Raw genomic sequence first — 12165 nt, forward strand, 5'->3', positions numbered from 1 at the left:
CTCGTGATCTGGCAGAAAATCCAGTGTCAGCAGCAGTGCTGAGAAGAACTGGCAGCAGTTTACCTGGAGAGGGAGGAGAGATGTACCAGGTTGGAAAATTGCTTTGTTCTGAATTTCCATATGCCTCGAACAACCATGGAGTCAAAAGTCAGTTCCATACATAACAAAACAGCAGAGAAAAGCTAAATCTCCTTTGCAGCTACTGGTGAATTGTGCCAAATTAGCATCTTTTCTCAGCTGCTGGGGTGGAGAGAGTTCTGCAGAACACAGCACGTTGTCTCAGACTAGCACCACCACCAACAACAGTAACTCTATTAGATGCTGATTATGTGTCAAACCCTGTATTAAACACTGAGGTAGATACAAGAAAATCAGGACAGAGTCCCTTGTACCACCTGAAGCTCACAGCCTAAGGTGGAGGGAGACCAGGTATCGGATCCCCATTGCTCAGGTGGGAAAAATGAGGCCAGGAGAAGTTAAGTGACTTGCTCACTTGGCAGACAGGGCCCAAGGACAAATGCTGTATATTGGGAGGTGGGGAGTGGGCTGCCGTAACTGAGATACTGAGGAGAGCAAATGGGCGGGAGGGGGAGGAGGGGGACAGGGTTTGAAAAGACCCAAAAATCTCATTAAGATTAAGATGACTTCCTGGATTAATGCCTCTTTGCCCCTGCTCGCTCTCCCTTCTGCATGTCTATGCACTTGGATCTGTGATCTCTGCATCACATTTAATAATAATAACGATAATAATAATTGCGGTATTTGTTAGGCACTTACTATGTGCCAGGCACTGTTCTAAGCACCGGGGTGGATAGAAGCAAATCAGGTTGGACACAGTCCCCGTCCCATATGGGGCTCACAATTTCAATGCCTATTTTACAAATGAGGTAACTGAGGAGCAGAGAAGTAAAGTGACTTGCCCAAGGTCACACAGCAGACAAGTGGCGAAGCTAGGATTAGAACCCACAACCTTCTGACTCCATGCTCTATCGGTTAAGCCATGCTGGTTCCCATTAATCGCCCCACCCCAACTCCACAACGCTTACGTACATAGCTTTATATTATAAACTACAGCTCATTTATTTGTAATGTCTGTCTCCCCCTCTATGCTGTAAACTCTTTACGGGTAGAGAACATGTCTGCTAAATCTGTTGTTTTGTATTCTCCCAATTTAGTACTCGCCCTGCACATAGTATGCGCTCAATAAATACCATTGCTTAGGATGTGCAGGAAACATGTTCACTAATCTTGTTCCATTGCACTCTCCCAAGTGCTTATGTTGCCAATTTGTACTTCCCAAGTGCTTAGTACAGTGCTCTGCACACACTAGGTGCTCAATAAATATGACAATGAATGAAAGTGCTTAGTACAGTGCTCTGCCCATAGTATGTGTTAGAGAAGCAGCGTGGCTCAGTGGAAAGAGCACGGGCTTGGGAGTCAGAGGTCATGGGTTCCAATCCCAACTCCACCACTTGTCTGCTGTGTGACTTTGGGCAAGTCACTTAACTTCTCTGGGCCTCAGTTACTTCATCTGTAAAATGGGGATTAAGGCTGTGAGCCCCATGTGGGACAACCTGATTACCTTGCATCCCCCCCAGGGATTAGAACAGTGCTTGGCACATAGTAAGCACTTAAGAAACGTCATTATCATCAATAAATACCAGTGATGGATTGACTGATAAGTCATTCTTCTGTTCAAACACCTCCCAACCCAGACAGACCTCACCAGCCGGGGCAGGGACAGCAGGCTTGTCAGAGCAGGCATGACCACGGCCTCCTCTGTCCTTGTTTGGCATCAGCAAGTGGACTCAGACTAGCCCCATTTGACCCTGTTTGGGAGGCGCCTCCCTTGTTCGGGAGGGCACGGTGAGCTGCCCTGGCTAGGACCGAGCCTGCCAGAGAAATCGCATAGGGTTGTGGGTGTGAGCGGAACATCAGAGGGCAGATCCGCCTTTTAGGGATCGTACAGGGTGGTGGGATGGCCCGATGGGCGTTAGGCGGGAGAGGGGTGTCTTTGTTAGATTGTCGAATCGGCTGAGGACAGCCCCCTGGGCTCCCGTGGGTTTGGCTCTCCGAAGTCTGGGCTTGATGCCAGCAGCTCTTTGAAGTTAAGCCTTCCCTCCCGCTTGGCCGCTCTACTGGTAACGCCCGTGGCTGACAGGAAGGCCAGGGGCTTGGGGTGAGGCTGGAGGCTTGGGTAAGGTCCATGGCTGACAAGAAGGTTGGGAGCTTGGGGAAAGGCCATGGCTGACAGAAAGGTTGGGGTCTTGGGGTAAAGCTCATGACTGACAGGAAGGCCGGGGCCCTGAGACATGGCCTGTGGCTGACAGGAAGGCCAGGAGCTTGGAATAAGGCCCATGACTGATGCTTCCCAGGGCCCGTCAACCCCAGCTTGAGAGAGGCGTTATTCTTTCCCACTATCAAGGTGTCTTATCAGCCCCTGATAGACAATTGCTCTCCCTGCCTTCAAAACCTTAATGAAGACACAGCTCCCAGAGGCCTTCCCTTACTAGATCCTCATTTCCTCTTTTCTCACTTTTTCTGCATCACCCTGATTTGGTCTCTTTACTTACCCCTCCCTCAGCCCCCAAAAGTCCAAATCCCTAATTTATTTCCTTACATTACTGTCTCACCCTCTAAGCTGTGAGTCTGCCAACTCTGTTGCATTGTACTCTCCCATGCACTTAGTACAGTGCTCTGCACATAGTTAATGCTCAATAAATACAATTTGTTAATTGATTAGAGCATGGCTCAGCTACCTGGGGAGGGCACGTTTCTGGACACCAGTCTCTGAGAGATCTCGTCCTCCAGCCTTGCCCTTCCAATCTTCAGCCTCCCCAGCACTTCAGCATGAAGGTCAGATCTGTAATGGCATGGGCAGACACTGGTCTTTCCCTGGATCCCGGGCTGAGTGGCCAAGGCTGGCATGCCAGCCTCGAGCTAGCAAAGTGCCCAGAATTCCCATCTTTTCACGGCCTTTGCCATTATCAGCTCTAGTCTTTGTGTTCAAAGATGGCACCTGTTGCGGTGAGATTATTTTCTTTCAGTAAATCAATCAATGGTACTTACTGAGCTCTTACTGTTTGTAGAGCATTGCACTAAGTGCCTTTTTAAAAATGGTATTTGTTAAACACTTACTACTACTAATAATAATGGCATTTGTTAAGTGCTTACTACGTGTGAAGGACTTTTCTAAGAGCTGGGGGGATACAAGGTGATCAGGTTGTCCTACGTGGGGCTCACAGTCTTAATCCCCATTTTCCAGATGAGGTAACTGAGGCACAGAGAAGTTAAGTGACTTGCCCAAAGTCACACAGCTGACAAGTGGCAGAGTCGGGATTAGAACCCATGACGTCTGGCTCCCAAGCCCGGGCTCTTTCCACTGAACCACACTGCTTTTCCACACTGCTTACTACTGAGAAGCAGGATGGCTTAGTAGATAGAGCACAGGCATGGGAGTCATAAGGTCATGGGTTCTAATCCGGGCTTGGCAACTTGTCTGCTGTGTGACCTTGGGCAAGTCACTTTACTTCTCTGGGCCTCAGTTTCCTTGCTGTAAAATGAGGATTGAGACTGTGAGCCCCACATAGGACAGGAACTGTGTCCAACCCGATTTGCTTGTATCAACCCCAGCGCTTAGTACAGTGCCTGGCACAAAGCTAAGCACTTAACAAATACCATCATCATTATTATTATTATTACATGCCAGGCACTGTTCTAAATGTTGGGGTAGATGCAGGTTAATCAGTTTGGACACAGTCCTGTCCCACATGGGGCTCACAGTCTTAATCCCCATTTTACAGATGAGGTCACTGAGGTTCAGAGAAGTGAGCGCCTTTCCCAAAGTCTCACCGCAAATAAGTGGTGGAGTCAGGATTAGAGCCCAGGTCCTTCTGATTCTATGGTCTGTTCTCTATCCCTTAGGCCTCGCTTTTTCTTAAATGTTAGGGAGAGTACAATTCACCAGAGTCAGTGTCACCAGGTCACCTTCCCTCACCACAACAAACTTACAGTCTAGAGGGAAGCACATGGGAAAGTCTGAAAAAACAGCTCCTTCCACACTGGGGGCATCCAGGCAGCAGGACCCCTATTCTAGCTCTTAGCCCAATTGAGATAAGCAGTGTCACCTGAAGTCTGGAGGCTGTGTGACTGAGGAGAAAATTCCTCACTATCGGCTTTAAAGTACTCAATAAACTTGCTCCCTCCTACCTCACCATGCTACTCTCCAACTACAACCCAGCCCACACACTTTGGAACCTCTAATGCCAATCTTCTTACCTCAATTTCTTCTATCTCACTGCTGACCTCTCAATCACATCCTGCCTCTGGCCTGGCCTTATTGAAGGCACACCTCCTCCAAGAGACCTTCCTTGACTAAACTCTCTTCTTTTTTTCAACCCCCTCTGCATCACCCTGACTTGCTCCTTTCATTCACCCTCCCTCCCAGACCTACAGCACTTATGTACAAATCTGCAATTTATTCATTTATATTAATGTCTGCCTCCCCTTCTAGATTGTAAGCCCATTTTGGGCAAGGAATGTTTTTGTTATATTGTCATCCCGTACTCCCCCAAGAGCTTCGTGCCGTGCTCTGCACATAGTAAGTGCTCAATAAATACAACTGACTGACTGACTGAGGTTATTGAAGGATGTCAATAGCAACTCAGAGACCACACTGGGCATCCTGCTGACATGGGAGTTTAGATCAGCATTGGGGGAAGGGGCAGAGAGGGGCACCTAACCACCTGCATTAGGGCACAGAAGTTTTTTTTCCCAATTGTGGGAAACTCATGCATTGTGCGATGACTGGTGGGGGGATCCCATGCTGTCTGATGACAGGACAGATAACCCATGTGAACTCCATCAATGGTGGACCCTGATGGACCCCTCCCCATTTCTCACACCGTTGTGGAGTTTGATGAGTAGGAATCAGAGTGCCACTTCTGTACAGTGCCAACAGCTCTCTCCTTCCTTCCAAGTCCTGTATCACTGGTCGTCACTGGGAATCCTGCATAACTGAGGGCTCTCTGTCCCTGCTTATTCCCACTGTGATGCTTCCAACAGATTGCCCAGTCCCTGGCATGACTCCGTGGCTCTGCCCCTTAGCTTCTCCTCAGGGCAGCTGGGCTCAAGGTAGAGCCCTAGAAGCTGATTTGAGTTTCTGCCCACCTGTTGCCCCCATTCTTCCAGGGAAAACTGAGGATTCTGGGACCACGGTCAGTGTACCTGTCTTTAGAGCCCCTGGCAGCTGGAGAGAGGCCCTGGGAGTCACCCTCGGAGGCTCCCTGGGCCTAACCCGGCACACCAGTCTGGGGAGGGATGTCCTTTCAGCAGGAATTCAAGGAACGCGGTCACGGCTGAAGTAAATTACTCCCAGACGGGAGGCCATGCCCCGCTAGGGTCATTGCCCACCTGGGGGGGTCAGCTGGTTCCCAGGAGTACTCAGATGGGCTTACTGTCCAGGCAGACTGCAGGGCCTCACCCGTGCCCACTCTATGGGAGGTGGAGGCTGGCACCTCCACACGTTTCCCACTGTATGCAAATCCATTGTCTCCCCCTCTAGACCATCAGCTCCTTGTGGGCAGGGAACGGGCCTGTCAACTCAGTTGTATTGTACTCTCCCAAGAGATTAGTACAGTGCTCTGCACACAGGAAGTGCTCAAAAAACACCATTGATAGATTGATTCCTCTATTGCTGGGCTTCCTGTCAGGTCTGAGAGCTTCTGCATGGAGCTAAAATGATCCGAAGACCCACTCTCACCACCAATGTCATCCTACCACACCCACCACTGGAAGCTCTGCCATATGCTTTACCCTCACATTTACAGTGGAAAATTTCCCAAGCACTTAGTACAATGCTCTGCACACAGTAAGCGCTCAATAAATACAATTGAATGAATGAATGAATGAATACAATTGATTGTATGATTGAAAAAGGACCTAGAATTAAAGACCTTCTGGACGCTCCAGTAAAAGCTATCTGCTTCCTCTTCAGCCAGATAAAACAACCCTAGTGTCTTGGCTTTTGTCAATCCTCAGTCGAGCAATGGTGTTTATTGAGTGCTTATTGCATATAGAGGACTGTACTAAGCGCTTGGGAGAGTACAATATAACGGAGTTGGCAAGCACATTCCCTATCCACAATGAGCTTACCATCTAGAGGCAGAGACAGACTTCAGTATAAATAAGTAAATTACGGATATCGACCGGAAATCGACAAAAGTTCTGTGGGGCTGAGGTAGGGATGGTTATCAAGTGCCTAAAGGGTACAGATCTAAACCCCTGCAGCACATTATTGGTTGCTTCTCCCACCTGTAATTAATTTTATTGTGTCATCTGCTAGGTTGTAAGCTCCTCAAAGGCAGAGATCGTACCAACCTAATTTTTTGTACTTTTTTAATTTCATAGTATTTGTTAGGTGCTTACTCTGTTCCAGGCACTGTACTAAGCGCTGGGATAGATACCAGTTAATCAGGTTGGGCACAGTTAATGTCCTACATGGGGCTCACAGTCTTAATCCCCAATTTACAGAAATGGGAATTCAGGCCCAGAGAAGTGAAGTGACTTACCCAAAGTCACACAGCAGACAAGTGATGAAGCCGTGATTAGAACCCAGATCCTTCTTATTCCTGGGCCCATACTCTATCCACTAGGCCACACTGCTTCTCAAGTGTTTCTACCCATCTGCGCCCTACACAATGCTCCCAGGGTTTGCTGCTCGTGGAAGAAACCACATTTCAGTTTACTCACTCTTCCTGCTTAATCACCCCTGCTTCTCTTCCTACCCTGTCAGTGGCATCTGAGGTGAGAGATGTTGTCAGGAAAGGAGGCTGGGCCGGGTCTACAGAGACCTTGTTACCCCACTCCAGAGACCTCGTCACCAAACCCCGGAAACCTTGTTTTCACGGTCCAGAGACCTTGTTACTGCAGTTCGGAAACCTTGTCGCCACTCTCTGGAAACCTCGTTACCACACTCCAGAGCCCCGCCACTACACTCCAGAGACTTTCTCACCACACTCCAGAGAACAGCCACTACACTCCAGAGACTTTCTCACCACACTCCAGAGACCTGCCACTACACTCCAGAGACTTTCTCACCACACTCCAGAGACCCTGTCACCACACTCCGGAGACCTTAATAATAATAGTAATAATAATAACGGTATTTGTTAAGTGCTTATTATATGCCAAGCACTGTTCTAAGTGCTGGAGTAGATACAAGGTACTCAGGTTGTCCCATGTGGGGCTCACAGTCTTAATCCCCATTATGCGGATGAGGGAACCGAGGCACAGAGAAGTGAAGTGAGTTGCCGAAAGTCACACAGCTGGTAAGTGGCGGAGCCAGGATTAGAACCCTCTACCTCTGACTCGCAAGCCTGTTTTCTTGTCACTAAGCCATGCTGCTTTGTCACCGCACTCTGGAAACCTTATTTTCACCTTTTCAGAGACCTTGTCACCACACTCCGGAGATCAGGTCACCACACTTGGGAGACTTCATCGCCACACTCCAGGGACCTTGTTTCCCCTTTCCAGGGGCCTCGTCATCCCACTCCAGAGGCCTTGTTACCACACTCGAGACCTCATAACCCCACTCTGGAAATCTCCTCACCACACTCTGGAGACCTCGTCATGGGGCCTGGGCTTTAGTCGTCCCCAACCAGAGTGAGCTCCAACCAGGAAGGAAGCACCTCTTCCCCTTCAAAGAGCAGGGCTCTAAGGGGTCATGGTTTCTAGATCAGGACTCTCTGAAGAACAGGGAGTGAGTGAGAGTAAGGCCAACAGGAAAGAGAGGGATGTAGGTGAGGGAATGAGGGCCAGAGAGGAGTATTTCCTAGAGGAGACTTTGCTGTTCATCCTCGGTGGTGACAAAGTAGGGGTGGCTGTCATTCATTCATTCAATCGTATTTATTGAGCGCTTACTGTGTGCAGAGCACTGTACTAAGCGCTTGGGAAGTCCAAGTTGGCAACATATAGAGATGGTCCCTACCCAACAGTGGGCTCACAGTCTAGAAAGGGGAGACAGAGAACAAAACAAAACACATTAACAGAATAAAATAAACAGAATAAATATGTACAAGTAAAATAAATAAATAGTGTAACAAATACGTACAAACATATATACATATATACAGGTGCTGTGGGGAGGGGAAGCAGGTAAGGTGGAGCCGGGTTTAGAACCCATGACCTCTGACTCCCAAGCCTGTGATCTTTCCAGTGAGCCAAGATGCTTCTCTCATATATATATGTTCATTGTTATATTGTACTCTCCCAAGTGCTCAGTACAGTGCTCTGCACACAGTAAGTGCTCAATAAATACAATTGATTGAATGAATGAATGAAGCCTTAATCAGTAGAGAATTCTGGCAAAAGGGCACTGGTCAGCAGGGAAATTTGTCTCTGACTTCTAGGGAGCTGCTGGGCTTGGTTCTGGGCCATGATTTTCGTTCTGCCACGCTTTCCATGCTAAGGCATCAGTTTCTGCAGCTAGCATTTCGGTCAGGTTTCTAGAGGTCAAAAAAGAAGCAAAGTGTTGAGCAATTGCCCAGTTCATTCCATCATTGAAGACATGGGCCCAATAAATCCAAAAAGTCCTCTTCTTCTCCCTTTTTTTTGGCCTGAATTATCCACGTTTTGCCTCCATTGTCCGCTTTCCTTTGTTTCCTCTAGACTGTAAGCTTGTTGTGGGCAGAGAATGGGTCTTCCAACTCTGTTATATTGTACTCTCCCAAATGCTTAGTACAGTGCTCTGTACCCAATAAACACTCAATAAAGACCAATCAATCAATTGTATTTATTGTGCACTTAGTATGTGGAGCACTTGGGAGAGTACAACACAACAACAGACATATTTCCTGCCCACTAGGAGATTGATTGATTGACTAATTCCTCCATCTGATGTCAATTCACTAAGGGATACAGACTGTAAGCCCATCATTGCAGGGAATGTGTCTGTTTGTTGTTCTATGGTACTCTCCTAAGAGCTAGTACAGGGCTCTGCATACAGTAAGTACTCAATAAATATAATTGAATGAATAAAGAGGCACTTTCTCCCCTTCCCTTTGCTAATTCCAGTTTGGATCCAGAGGTGACAGAACAGGACCTAAGCTCCCAGCTGCGCTCAAGACCTGCTGATCCCTGCACCATCTGCCCTCTGCTCAGGAACAGATCAAGCCTGACAGGTGTTCTACTGAATCAGGAGTAATGAGATTGGAAACGATTTATTTATGGCTGGAAGATTTTCTGGTTGGACCCTGGGGCAGCAATAAAAGCAATTAGCATGAGCAGCTTTTTTTAGAAGGATTTAGGCTACTGTTTGGGTGGCCCAGGGCCCAAGCACACTCCCTCCCTCCCTTTGTAAACTAGAACAACTGTTGGTTATGAGAGACTGCCATGGTGGAGGGTGTGAGAGAGAGAGAAGGGGAGGGGGGGAGAGAGTAAGAGAGGAAGGGATAAGAGAGAGAGGGGAGAGGGGGAAAAGAGAAGTGAGAGAGAGTTGGGGGAAAGAGGGGAAGAGGTGAAGATGGGGGGTGGGGAAGAGAGAGGAAAGAGAGGGGGAGAGGGAGAAGAGACAGAGGGGGAGGGAGTACGGGGAGAGATAGAGAGAGAGCAGGAGGAGAGAGGGAGGGGAGAGTAAGAGGGGAGGGGGGAAAGGGAAAGGAGTGAGAGAGGAGAGAGAGAAAGGGGAGATGGGGAGAGAGAGAGGCCACTCACATGAGATGGGGCTTGGGGATATCTGCAAGAACTGCATCTACCTCTGCTTCTCCACCTGATCCATTTTTAAAAATCTCAACTCACTCTTCCTCCTGGTGGCATCTCTCATGCACAGAGACATCTTTGTCCTCCCCAGCTACCATGCGTTGTTTTTTGGTTTTGTTTTTTTTAACCAAACAGTACTGAGTCTTTTCTTAGACTGTGATCCTCTGTGGAACAGGGAATGGGTCCAATCCGATTATCTCTAAACTGTAAAATGGCTGTGGGCAGGGATCATGTCTACCAATTTTGTTGTATTGTAGTCTCCCAATCCCTTAATACAGTGCTCTCCACACAGTAAGCACTCATTAAATACCTTCGATTGATTGATAGGTCCCACAGCAATGATTGCAATTTTTTGGCACATTAGGTAGGGTTTAATAAACACCACATTATCCTTTTTTTTTCGATTAGTGGTATTAATTGAACACTTACTTGGCAAGAAACTTTTCCTGGCTAATTTCCCATCTCCCCACCCTATTCTCCCTTCCTTCTGCCCTGAATTCCTTACGCATTTAAACCCTTTGACAATCATTCCATCCTCCCAGCACTTTTGCACATATCCTTATAATCTGTTGCTTCCCGTTACCTCCAATTTGTTTTAGTGTCTGTTTCCCCCACTAGATTGAAAGCTCCCTGACAGCAGGTATGATGTCTATCAACTCTGCTGTACTCTCCCAAGTGCTTAGGAGAGAGCAGAATAAGTGCTCAATAAATACCACTGATCAATTGGCTGATGGCAGAGATCTGTCCTAAGGACTTGGGAGAGTGCAATAAAATAGACACAAACTCTCCCCTCAAGGAGCTCACTATTGTTATTGTTATACTGTACTCCCCAAAGAGCTGAGTAAAGTGATCTGCATACAGTAAGCACTTAAGAAATTCAATCGAATGAATGAATACTAGATCCAGTCTTGTCCAAACTGCAGTATATGGCTATCATCGTCAATAGTATTTATTGAGCGCTTACTGTGTACGGAGTACTGTACTAAGTGCTTGGGAGAGTACAATACAACAGAGTTGGCCATGATCATTGGTGGGCAGGGAATGTGCCTGTTATATTGTTGTGTTGTACTCTCCCAAGCACTTAGTACAATGCCTTGCACATAGTAACTGCTCAGTATATATGATTGATTGATTGATTGACACAAAGTAAACCAGGAAACCTGGATCAGAACAGGATTCCGATCCTCTGGAAAGCTATTTCAACTCAAATGGCTAAGATTATCCATGAAATTCCTGAAATCCCTCAAGCAGGAGTTCCTACACATTGATGACTGTGCACTAGAAGGCCACTTTTGTGAAGACGTGAAAGGAACAGCAAGGTGGTTTGGACAAATGGCTTGAAGTTGAGGTTCCAACCATCCCATCCAGCAACTCAGAAATGCGAGCCATCACTGGATTCTGCTACCTAGATAGCATAATTGTCCGGGGCTGCAGGGATGCTCAAAGAGCAGAAAACAAAATAAAAAAAGGCAGACTGTTACCTGGAAGACTGACAGAGTATATCAGGCTCCTGACCAAATAAAAGGTCTAGAGGAATAGAGTGGGAAAAGAGGAAATAAGGGCTGTCGGGAAAGGCCTCATGGAGGAGATGTACCTCCTGTTAGGCTTTGAAGGGGGGGAGTATCAGGGGGTTGCAAACACCAAATGCAACAGCACCACAAGGGCCAGTCCTTTTGCCCAATTTGGCCTGGACTATGATTCCCACATTGGTCTTCCCATCCAGTCAATCAATCTGTGGTATTTATTGAGCACTTACTGTGTGCACTGTACTAAGTGCTTGGGAAAATACATCTTGACCTTGGGCAAATCACTTCACTCACTTCTCTTGGTCTCAGTTCCCTCATCAGCAAAATGGGGATTCAAAACTTGTTCTCCCTCCCCAGTGTGAGCCCCTTGTGGGACCTGATTATCTGATATCTACACTAGTGCTTAGTAGAGTGTTGACACACAATATCACAAATACTGTTGTTATCATTATTATTACATCTGTGGTGTCTTCTTCGAAAACAAAGGGCTACATAGAGAAACGGAATAGCACCAACAAGGTATCAAGATTTAGACCCAAATGAAAGTCTTTAAAGCAACTGTAATATCCAACCTTTCTTTGTGTCTCTCTATACTATACACTTATTATCATATTTATTAAGTGCTTACCATGTGCAGAGAACTGTATGATGTGCTTGAGAGAGTACAAAATAACAATAAACATTTGTTCCCTGTCCAGAGAGCTTACAGTCCAAATAGATAACTAAATAAATATGCATTTATTTATTCATACTACTGCCTGTCTCCCCCTCTAGACTGTAAGCTCCTTGTGGGTAGGAAATATGTCTGTTTATTGTTCTATTGTGCTCTCCCAAGCACTGAGTACTGTACTTTGCGCACAGTAAGCACTCAATACAATTGAAT

The sequence above is a fragment of the Tachyglossus aculeatus genome, chromosome 22, assembly GCF_015852505.1.
Source record: "Tachyglossus aculeatus isolate mTacAcu1 chromosome 22, mTacAcu1.pri, whole genome shotgun sequence".
In the NCBI taxonomy this organism is placed as follows: domain Eukaryota; kingdom Metazoa; phylum Chordata; class Mammalia; order Monotremata; family Tachyglossidae; genus Tachyglossus; species Tachyglossus aculeatus.